This window comes from Momordica charantia, assembly GCF_013281855.1.
Source record: "Momordica charantia cultivar OHB3-1 chromosome 10 unlocalized genomic scaffold, Mcharantia_2.0 BLBB01000010.1, whole genome shotgun sequence".
NCBI classification, from domain to species: domain Eukaryota; kingdom Viridiplantae; phylum Streptophyta; class Magnoliopsida; order Cucurbitales; family Cucurbitaceae; genus Momordica; species Momordica charantia.
This window is the reverse complement of record NW_028275158.1, coordinates 10,967,391-10,979,900: the sequence shown is the minus strand read 5'-3', so window position 1 is coordinate 10,979,900 and position 12,510 is coordinate 10,967,391.

Sequence of the window (12,510 nt, the reverse complement as noted above, 5' to 3'; positions counted from 1 at the left end):
AGATACAGAATGAAAAACCTCACAAGAATCGCGAGAACGGACTGCCGAGGATGCTTTACAGGCCAAGATCTCGTTTTTCTCTCTTCCTCTGTGGGCAAAAATGGCTGCCACCACTGCTTCTATATTTCACCACCTTTTTTGCTTCAGCAACCGCTCACATATATATATAAAGAAGAAAAGGGAAACTTAACGGAGAAGGAAAAACTAAAGTTGGGCCTTATTTTTTGTTTGCTTGGCCCAACAACATTTAATAATTTTCTTTCTTTTGTCTCCACTTTTCCCAACAATCTCCCACTTGGAGACAAAACATCAATCTCGCCTCCCACTGCAACAACAGTGTCGGTCTTCTTGGCAAACAACCAAGGTTCCATCTGTACTTGCCCTTAGACTGGGCAACCTACGTGGTCTTGTCTCCCAAACGTAAAAGACACAACTACGTACTCCCACTCGAACTAAGTGGTACCTCCCAACGCTTCCTTCTTCGATCGTGACCAACGACTCCCAAAGAAAGAATTCTTCTTCGATGAATTGACACTCCCACTTAAGTTTGTTACCAAGCTAGAGACTTCAACCTCGACCTCAGCACCAACTGTAGTTTTCCTCTTCGATGCATCTTTTCGCCTATGCGACTTCATCAATTCGTTGAACCGTCTAACAACTGGGGCTATCACCTGACAACCAACTAAACTCTTTTTCTTTTCCTTATCCTTGTCTCCCAATTGTTGAACATGAACTGATGGATCTATCTTGGTTGTCAATGCTGTTGGTTTTATCCCGTCTCCATCTAAACCATTTGCAGCTCTATGCATCCTCTGTCTCTCTGATCCTTTGGCAACATCAAACCTCACTGTGTACACTGTAGATGTCCTGTGGCCAACAACCAGCAACTCGGATCCTCTAGTGAGTTTCCACATATTTCCAGCAAACTCACTTCTGTACCCATCGTCATCCAACTTCCCTGCAGATATTAAATTCATTCTGATGCTGGGTACATACCTGACATCTCGCAGAACCAACTCAGTCCCACTATCGGTCTTCAGACTGATATTTCCAATTCCTCTAGTCTTGGAGAGCCTACCATTTCCCATCCTCACCATGCCATAGTTGCCTGCAGTGAAAGATGTGAACAATCTCCTATCTGAAGAGATGTGTACTTAAGCTGCACTGTCTACTACCCATTCTGATGACTGGTCCACCGACATTGTGTTACTCTCAACACACACAAGAGCATCATGCACAACTGCATTTGCATTTGCATCCAGCTTTTTCATATCCTCTCAATTTTCTACAGTGCCTCTTATAGTGGCCCTTCTTGTGGCAGTAATAACATTCAATCTCACCATTCCCATTTCTCCTGCTATTTCTATGTTGTCTATCATCATACTCAACCTTTTCTTTACCTTTCTGAACAGCCAATGCTGAGCCAGATGCAGAACTAGAAGTGGATTCTTTTCCACTCTCTTTCCTGTAAATTTCCTCAGCAATTGCAGCATCACAAATTTCTGTAAATTTTAAACTCTTATCTCCTAATGAATTAGACACAGTCGTCTTCATTGTTTCCCAACTTTCAGGCAAAGAAGTCAACAATAAAATAGCATTCACCTCATCACTAAATGTAATATTCCGAGACGCTAACTGATTGATTAAATTAGTGACTTCATTTATATGGGAATTCACAGAAGCATTCTCATCCATACGAATGTTAAAATATCTTCTAACAAGATATACCTTATTATTGGCAGATGGTTTTTCATACCCGTTCGTCAGTGCATTCATCAGACCTATCGCCGTTGTCTCATTTGCCACGAGACTCGCTACATTCATTGATAGACACAACCTGATAATTGCAACTGCCTGTTCATTCATATCTTCCCAATCTTCAAGCTTCATTCCAGCTGGTCGTTCCTTCAACGCTTTGTGCACCTTTTTGCAGGTTAAGTAATCCTTAATCTGCATTTTCCAATACCCAAAGTTGGCTCCATCGAACCTCATAATTCCTTCGAAACTTGACTGCTCACCAATTCCCATGACTTTGAACCAAAAGCTCTCATACCAGTTGTTGGGAAAAAAAAATATATGCAGTAACAATAAAATATCTCTAGTTCTCAAGCAAGAGCAATCCAACAGGATCTAACTAGTATTTTTCCCCTTCCACAGTTATGAGCAAGTCACAGTTTCATCAATGTAATAAAGGACATCCTAAGTCATCCCAATCTAGAAAGTATACGCAACGATGGTACATCCGGCAAGCTCTGCTAATACGACAGAACGGAGGGGTGTGAACGCTGATAATGGCACTCAGCGAGACCTCGACGCAAGAATAGTCGAGGACCAGGCCCGAGCAGGACAAGAGGGAGATCTGCCGCGCAGATCTGCCCGCCATGCGAACCAAGAGCTACCACCTGCTCACCCGAAACCCTCAAAAGCCAACAGAGGCCGAGGAGGGACCTCGAGAAAGACCTCCCAAAGGGCCAACCAGGCAGCAGACCCTGAAGCTCTGTCTACTCTCCAGCGCGAGTTGGATGATATGCGCCATCGGTTGCACACAATGGAAGAAATGTACGCCGAGGCAACGCGTGCTAACCGAATTGCGTCTCCCTCTAGGGTCCCGGACGCACCTGGTGAAAAGGGAGCCCCATCCATCCAACCTGGCGACCGCGAGCCCATTCCCAACGTTGAAAGAGTGGATTACAGCTTGGCGGGATAACGATCTGAGAAAACATTTAACTGAAAAAAAGAAGAGAGCATCTCGGGAGCCGGAAGACTCTCGTTCCTACTCCCGAGAGTTCCCGAACTCAAACCTAGAGGCTCAGTCAAAATACAAGCCTCTGATGCCAGAAGCTGTGATAACTAGAGAAGAGTTCGACCTGATGAAGCAGAAGTTCGATGAGTAGGTCGAGGCGCTTAAGGCCAAGTGCGAGAAGAAAGAATGTTCGTTCGACGATGGTGACGTAGGAGAATCGCCATTCACCCCGGACATCCTGGAGGCTCCAATCCCTCCGAAGTTCAAAACTCCCACAATGAAGCCTTATGATGGGTCTAAGGACCCTAAAGACTATGTTGAGGTCTTCGAAGGCCTCATGGACTTTCAAGCGGCAACAGATGCAATCAAGTGCCGCGTCTTCCAGATCGCGCTCACCGGTAGCGCGCGCCTGTGGTATCGAAGACTGCCGGCTAGGTCGATCTCGACCTACTCTCAGCTGAGAAAGGAGTTCATCAGTCAGTTCTCTTCTCGGCATTATGACAGAAAGACAGCGACTCATCTCGCCACTATCAGGCAGAAGGAAGGAGAGACGCTGAGAGAATATGTCACGAGGTTCCAGGAGGAGCAGTTGAAGGTCGCGCACTGCTCCGATGATTCGGCCATGTGCTACTTCCTCACCGGCCTGGCCGATGAGACCTTAACAGTAAAACTTGGAGAGGAGGCTCCAGCCACCTTCGTCGAAGTCCTGCAGAAGGCGAAAAAAGTCATTGATGGACAGGAGCTCCTCCGAACCAAAACTGGCCGACCTGAAAAGCAGATCGACCAGAAGAAATTGAACCAGGAAACGAGGAGGCTTGATGTCAAGTCCAAGGATAAGGGACAATCCTCCTCCAATAGCCGAATTGAGTATCGCAGGTCGGACGGCGGCCCCAATCGAAGCCGACCTTACGAATGTTATACCCCGACCACCATCCCAATCTCTGAAATACTTACAAATATTGAGGAAACTGGGATGGAAAAGCTCCTCAAGCGACCTGAGAAGCTTCGAGGAGATCCAGAAAAGCGCAACAAAGATAAGTACTGCCGTTTTCATCGCGATCACGGCCACAATATGTCAAGTTGCTGGGAGTTAAAACGCCAGATTGAAGACCTCATTCAAGACGGCTACTTCAAAAAATTTGTGGGTAAACCGAGGTCTAACTCGGTCGAAAAGAAAGAAGAGAGGAACCGTTCAAGAACGCCGCCTCGACGAGAGGACCGACCTGCGGTCATCAATACTATTTTCGGAGGTCCGAGCGGGGGCCAGTCCGGAAACAAGAGGAAGGAGCTAGCTCGCGAGGCCAGGCGCAAGGTATGCATCATCAGGGAGCAGAAGCCCACTTGCTCCATCACTTTTGGCGATGCTGACCTGGAGGGGGTCCACTTGCCTCACAACGATGCGCTGGTGATCGCCCCTCTGATTGATCACGTCCTGGTCCGAAGAGTATTGGTCGAAGGAGGCGCATCTGCCAACATCTTGTCCCTCCCAACATATCTAGCATTGGGATGGACCAGGTCACAATTGAAGAAGAGTCCAACACCCTTGGTTGGATTCTCTGGAGAATCGGTCTCCCCAGAAGGGTGCATTGACCTGCCGGTAACAATCGGGCAAGATGCTACCCAAGTAACGCAGATGGCCGAGTTCGTGGTAATCGACGGCAGATCGGCTTACAACGCCATTTTTGGGAGACCCATTATCCACTCATTTCGAGTTGTCCCCTCCACATTGCATCAAGTCTTGAAGTACTCAACCCCCGAATGGAGTGGGCATGGTCCGAGATGAGCAAAAAACCTCACGGGAGTGTTATGCATCCGCGCTTAAAAGGTCGGCGGTATGCGCCCTGGAAGAGCAAACCAATTGTGGAAAGCTGCAAGGGTCCGAGACAGACCTGCCCAAGGAAGGCAAAAGGCAGTTCTCCCCGCCAATAGAAGAGTTCGAGCTTGTTCCGTTACTTAGCCCTGAAAAACAAGTAAGCATAGGAACCAAGCTGGGGGCCACTGACAAGGAAGAACTGATCAATTTCCTCAGGTCTAACTCGGACGTGTTCGCATGGTCTCACGAGGACATGCCTGGCATTGACCCAAAGATCATGGTGCATCGCCTCAACATAGACCCATCATTCCGACCTGTAAAGCAAAAAGAAGACCTGTAAATAGAGAAAGGAGTGATGTAATTGTTGAGGAAGTAAACAAACTCTTAAAAGCTGAATATGTACAAGAAATTATGTACCTGAGTGGCTCTCTAATGTAGTGTTAGTTAAAAAATCCAACGGGAAGTGGAGGATGTGCGTGGACTTTACAAATCTAAATAAGGCATGCCCAAAAGATTGCTTCCCCCTTCCGAGGATCGACCAGCTCGTGGACGCAACAGCCGGGCACGAGCTACTCACCTTCATGGATGCCTACTCCGAATAGAATCAAATTAAAATGTATTTGCCAGACCAAGATCATACCGCGTTCATAACAGACCAAGGTATGTACTGCTACAAGGTGATGTCTTTTGGCCTAAAGAATGCAGGTGCGACCTACCAAATGATGGTGAACAAAATGTTCGCCAAGCAGATCGGTCGGAATATGGAAGTATATGTGGACGACATGCTTGTCAAGAGCAAGCAGTCAAAGTCGCATCTTTCCGATCTGACCGAAGCCTTTGAGTGCTACGCAAGTATCAAATGAAGCTCAATCCGACCAAGTGTGCCTTTGGAGTCTCCTCGGGAAAGTTCCTTGGTTTTATGGTAAATAACCGTGGGATTGAGGCTAACCCAGAGAAGATAAAGGCCGTGCTCGAGATGGAGGCGCCCAAGACTCTAAAACAGCTTAAGTGCCTCAATGGCAGGATTGCAGCCTTGAATAGGTTCGTGTCAAGATCAACAGACAAGTGCCTTCCTTTCTTCAAGGTTTTCAGGAAGAAGGGACCGTTCGAATGGACGGTAGAGTGTGAGCAAGCATTAGAGCAGTTAAAAAACTATCTATGCTCGGCACCTTTACTTGCAAAACCGTTGCCAGGAGAGAAACTCCACTTATACTGGCAGTATCTGATAGCACCGTCAGCCGGCACTGATCAAGCAGGAGGGTGCGAGCCAAAGCCCCGTTTATTATACCAGTAAGGCCATGACCGAAATCGAGACCAGATACCCCCAAATGGAGAAGCTGGCCCTCGCATTAATCACCTCTGCCCGAAGACTTAGGCCGTACTTCCAAGCACACACTGTCATAGTACTTACAAACTTGCCCCTGAGGAATATCTTCAGTAAGCCTGAAATGTTAGGGCGTCTGATGAAGTGGGCAATGGAATTGAGTGAGTACGACATCCAGTTCGAGCCCAGAACTGCGATGAAAGGGCAAGCAGTGGCCGATTTTATCGCAGAGCTCACTCCACCACCTCAGTTGGCCAAGTCCGACCTCCCGTGGACGATCTACGTTGATGGATCTTCCAACGAGAAGGGGTGCGGGGCAGGAATCCTCTTGCTCGCACCAAGAGGTGAGCGATTCAAATATGCTCTGCGATTCAACTTTCGAACATCGAATAATGAGGCCGAGTATGAAGCACTCCTAGCAGGCCTGTGCGTTGCCAAAGGACTGGGGGCCAATCACATTAAGGTCTTTAGTGACTCCCACCTAGTTGTAAATCAGATCAAGGAGGAGTACCAAACGAAGGACCCCCGAATGGAAAAATATCTAAGCAAGGTCAGATCGCACCTCGCCCAGTTCGGGACTTACGAGGTGAGTCAAATCCCAAGATCTGAAAACTCTAATGCGGATGCCTTAGCCAAATTGGCATCAGCATATGAGACCGACCTGGCTAGATCGGTCCCGGTCGAGATCTTGGACACTCCTTCAATCTTGGAGCCAGATGTAATGGAGGTTGATACTCCATCACCCACTTAGATGGACCCAATGATGGAGTTCATCAAAGGAAACCCACCGCAAGATCCGAAGGAGCAAAAGAAGATGGCGCGAAGAGCAGCTTGGTTCACACTCCGAGAAGGAATGTTGTACCGACGTGGCTTCTCCCTGCCTCTCCTCAAGTGTGTGACTCCCGAAGAAGGCCTTTACATTCTTAGGGAAGTTCATGAATGGGTGTGTGGAAACCACTCTGGCGCCAGGTCGTTGTCGGTCAAGGTGGTTCGACAAGGGTACTATTGGCCCAGTGTCGAGCAGAATGCAAAGCAGTTTGTGAAAGCTTGTGACAACTGCCAGCGTTTCGCAAACATTATCCATCAACCTCCCGAACTGCTCACCCCCATCTCGGCCCCATGGCCATTTGCGCAATGGGGGGTAGACATCATAGGTCCTTTTCCTCTGGGCAAAGGACAAACAAAGTTCGCCGTTGTCGCTGTGGACTACTTCACTAAGTGGGCCGAAGCCGAGGCACTATCCCACATCACGGAGTCCAGAGTCACGTCGTTCATATGGACAAACATCGTGTGCCGCTTTGGCATACCCAATGCTATTGTGACGGACAACGGAAAACAGTTTGACAATGCAAAGTTCAAGGACTTTTGCAGAAAACTGAGTATAAGCCACCTCAGTTCGTCCCCTGCGCATCAAAAAGCAAACGGGCAGGTTGAAGCAGTAAACAAGATCATAAAGCGATGACTCAAGCTAAGGTTGGACTCCAGAAAGGGAAGGTGGGCCGAGGAGCTACCTGAAGTTTTGTGGTCATATCGAACCACTCCAAGAGAGTCAACTCGCGAAACTCCGTTCTAGCTAACCTTTGGCTCTGAAGCTATTGTACCAGTCGAGATCGGCATACCAACAGACAGGGTAGAACAGTACGAGCCAACAAAGAACGAGGAAGAGCCACTCCTTAACCTGGACTTATTGGAAGGGAAAAGGGAAATGGCTCAGCTGCGCTTAGCAGAGTATCAGAACAGAATGGCCAGACATTACAATGCCCGAGTTCGACCTCGAAGCTTCCAAGTTGGACATTTAGTCTTAAGAAAAATTCAGAGTCATGTCGGCACCCTTGACCCAAGTTGGGAGGGACCATTCGAAGTCAAAGGCATAGTCCGACCTAGAACTTATATGCTGGCTGGCCTGGAAGGAAGAGTGCTTGCGCATCCATGGAACGCGGAGCACTTGAAGCGCTATTACCCCTGAAATGTCAAAATAGTCCCAAAATGGGCTTGTAAAAATTTTCAAGGGGCGGAACTTTCAATAAATGGGGTTATTTAATTTCATAACTCCGAGCTCGATTAGAAATTAAATGGGGGCCACGGACTCCCATAAGACTTAAAATCGGCAACCTCAAAACCCATGGGTTCAAAGTGCGATGTCAAAATCAATTACGAGCCAAAATTTAATCTTTAAACCTACGGGTTCGAGGTGCGATGTGAGTATTAATTATGAACTTAAAATTCAAACCTTGGAACGTTCAAGTTAAAGGTGCGATGTAAAAAAGTTCAAATTGCTTGATATTATATTTTGGACTTCCGAGTTCGAGGAGAAATATTAAAGATTAATAAAAGACTCTCAAATTCAAACCTTAAGAAAGAGGTGCGATGTGAAAAGAGTTATCTCACAAGCCTTTAAACTTACAAAAAGTTATGAGTTAGAAGTGCGAGATGAATCTGTTCCTTCATGTGTTCCGATTTATACAAGTAAGTTTAAAAAGATTCTTAAAGGGAAAAGCAGTAAAAGAACAGACAGAAATGGAGAAATGGAAGTTTCATTGATTAAAAGGACAGAGCCAAGGCTTATATACCTTGCAGCTCTGCCCAAAGACTTACAAAAAAAATATATATATAAAGATAGAAGGAAAGAGAGCCTCAGCTACTTCCGAGGTGGGAGGACAGCTCGCCCTGGGAGCCCAGAAAGCTAACCTCCTGAGATACATCCTACTGGGAAGGAACCTCCTCTTGTGTCGTGCCGATCTCATTAGGCTGTTGGCTAGGAGCATCCTCTTCCTCCACGTCGGAGTAGTCAGAGTCCAACTCCCTGACGTACTTGTCCACCAGCGATTGGGGGCCAGGAGTCCCATTAGGCCCAGAAGCCCACTTCTCAGAGTATTTCTTCTTGAGATCGCTGAGATCGATCTGAAGGTGAGGCATGTCGGCAGCAATGCCCTTCATCAAGAACTTGAAGCCGGCGTCGCTGAAGTCCTTGGCAAACCCATCGAAGTCTGGGTGTTGCCTGAACGACTCCTCCAGCAGAGATCCATTGGTAAGGCGCTCCTTCAGGTCTTTAAGCTTGACTGTGAGGCGCCCTATTGAGGCATCCTTCTCCTCAAGGACTTGAGCGAGATCGTCCTTCTCCTTCAAGAGTTGGAATTTCTCCTTCTTCAGCCCCTTGGTAATCGCATGGGTTGCTCGGAGGTAGGCCTTGTGCTTCTCACCCTCCTTCTTCAAAAGCTCGGCCTTGGCATCCACCTCGGCCCTTAGGATACCCACCTCGCCTTGGGCCTTTAGCAGCTCGCCCTTCAGCGTGGTGGCAGGCTCTAAGGCAGTAGAGGAGTTCTCCCTCTCCTTTTCTGCCAAAGCCTCCCTTCCATCCAGTTCGGCCTTGACCATAATAGCTAAATGAATGGAAGCGACAAACGCCTGCGAGAGTCAAGGAGCACAATGGTTAGATCAAGCTGTAAATCGAGAAAAAAAATAATAATAAGGGGAGATGCAAAGCAGATCTTACCTCGGCAGCGTTTTCAATGGTCCTCTACAGTACGGACCCAGGATCACTCACAAACTTGGATGCTCTCCTCAGGCAGCGGTCCAAGCACGTGGCCGAGATGCGGGACACCTGGTCCTTCACCCCAGAACTTGACAGTTCCATCCTGAACCGCATACGCACATCGGATGTCCCCCCCATCCGAGCTTCAGGGTCATCCACCAAATCAGCATGGCTCGTCGGCAGAGTCCCACGAGCCCCAGCTTCCGAGGAGGAGGAGGCCTTCTTCTTCTTTCTTCTTCTCCTCAAAGGCGACTCTCCCCTCACCTCGTTCAGGGGAGATACGTCAAGCGCCTCGGACTCTTCCCTCAGACGCTTCTCTTCAGATCGACCCCCAGACAAGTCTAGTTCGATCACAGGGGTGGGGACTACAGAAGAAGGCCCAGAGTTACCCTGAGCCTCAGTCCATGGCACTGTAGGCGTCACCGGTTCAGTCCCCACCACGGTCTTGAGGGCGTGAGCACGGCCCTTGGACTTGCACTTCACACTACCAGTAAATCCGCACACCATTGCTGCAAAATAAACAAGCATAAAGTTAGAGATCAAAGGAAAGATAAAATTGAAACCTAGGTCGAGCACGACTTACCGAGTTCAGAGTTCGGCCTTGAAGCTTCGATTGGTCGAACTAGAGGGTTGTAGTCAAGAAGCCCCGACTCCAAGAGAAGTTTGTCGGTGACCAAGGTTCCGATCTTTCTGCCCTTGGGGAAGTTGTCCTTGTAGTACTTGAGAGTGTCAAAGGAGGCTTGAGCGAGCTCCGGAATCGGCTTAATCGATACTGCACAAAACAAACCAAAGTTTAAGTTAGAAGTGAAAATCAAGAAATTAAAAGGAAAGAAAACAAGATAGACTCCATACCTAAGTTCTCAAACCTAGTGGGAACATCAAAAAAGGCACGACCAGACTCGTCCTTTGCCAGCCAGTCTCCCGAGGCAAAGAACCATTTTCCTACCCATCCCTTGATGGAGGTCGGCCCCTTGACTATGCCACCTGCTCCTTTCCTTGCGCACATGTAGTACCGACCAGGCTTCTTAGCTATCCTTTTGGCTTCGAAGCATCTAAGCAGTTGCTCAACACTTAATAGCTCGGCCTCGTCCTCATCCCGAGCTCGCAACCAAAAAAAGATGGCTAAAGGCAAAAATGACACCCCACCCATTGGGGGCCACTTGTGCCGGAGCCAAACCAGTTCGGTTGAGGAACTCTTGAGCAAAAGGGTGGAGAGGAAGTCTGAGACCATACTCAAACATTTTCAAGTAAAGAGCGACTCATCCCTCTGGAGGATTCTCAGCTCTTTCCCCTTCCTCCGGAATTCTAAGGAGGATGTCATTCGGGATTTTAAACCCCCTACGAAGGGGTCCAAGATAGTGCTCGGGTATCCTAGAATGGTACTCCAGACCCTGGCCCGAGGTGGAGGTATCACTATCCTCTCCATCATCTGAGAACCTAAAGTTCTCTATTTCTTCAAGCTCGGACTCTAACCTACGAGCTAAGACCTCCCCAGAATCGCTGGGCGGCGAACTACTTATGGTCCGACCCGCACTACCTATGCTATCACTACTGGAGGGGGAAGACAAGAAAACTACCATGTTTGAAAGAAGAGTAAGAGCAAGGAAAAGTGACTGACCTACAGAAAGGGTTCGAGCCGGTTTCAGATCGAACTCCAGAAATTCAGGAAACGTAAGGTTTGACCTGAAGTTTTGGGACTATTTATAGTTGATCGGAAAAACCTCTGCGCCGTACACGTGTAATCAACGAGTGGCTAGGATCTTCTCGAGATACGCAACGGCGAAACACTTGAGTGCTCCGACAACCTGGCAGGTCGAAACGTCTTTCGCAACGGTCATATTCCCTCCACAAATGAAAAGTCGCCACGTGTTCAAAATAGATTCGAAATGAACTTCTCTGCCAGGTCGAGATCGAACCTGACAGAGAGGGGGCCAATGTTTGGGGGTAAACATACCCAAGACACGTGGAGGACCCTTATTAGTATTTGAAGAAACCGAATAAGAAGGATTGCTTAGGCCCACCTCGGCCCCGCCGAGGTGGCCGGGTTCGCCCGTTATAAAAGACTAAGTATGGGCACGAAGGTTCGACCTGACTAGGGTCCGACTTGCTCGGAACCCGACAGGTCCGATATGAGAAAACGACACATAACCGCTGGTCGTGTGTACTGCGGATCCATTACCTATAAATAGAGGACTTCATTTCACGCTCAGGTATCGAATCTCACCTCGAACTAAATAAGGAGTCGATCTATACTGACTTAAGCATCGGAGTGCTTACCCTCTTGTGCAGGTCCACTCTAGTGTTCAGGTCGGAGCCGGAGACCGGGTTCGAGCTCGATTCGTGAAGAACCGTTGTACAAATTCCTGCATAAACGGTGTTCGTATATAATGACAATAGATATATTATATATAAATCAATATACGAAAATGAAGTAAATAGAAAAATGGAATGTATGAAAGTGTATATAAAAGAGAGAAATTGATGTGACTAATGATGTATATTGTAAAAGAGTTCTAGTAAATAGAAACTTATATGTAGTACAACATATCAGTAGAGTAATTTATACTAAAATTGAGGGTAAATATGCCGTAAATGTATTAAAATTTAAAGAAAGTTATTAAGAGTGTAGAAAAAGATGAAAACAAATAAAACAACTCAGAAGAAAAATGAACTTAACATATACCGTGCAGGTATATAATGACAATATATAAAAGAATCAATTAATATGTTACTTATAAATCAATATATGCGAAGAGAATAGAAAAATAGAAAAGTGAGATAATCTTTGATAAGTTATTAAATTAAAGAGAATAAAATGGAGAGATAACTAATTACGTGTACATTGGAAAAAATTCATAGTAAATAGAAACTTAAAACTAGTGTAAAATAGTAGTAAAGATATATATTTAGTCAATTAAGTATTGAAAAGAAAAGAAACCCACAAAATAAATTGTAATTGCACGATCAATATATGTTAAAAGCCATAAAATATATTATGAGAAAAAACTGTCAAACAAATTAAAGGTTAAATCAAAACAAAAATTTAGGAAGAATCCAACTTAATATCTAGAATTAATTCAAAATATATATATATAATA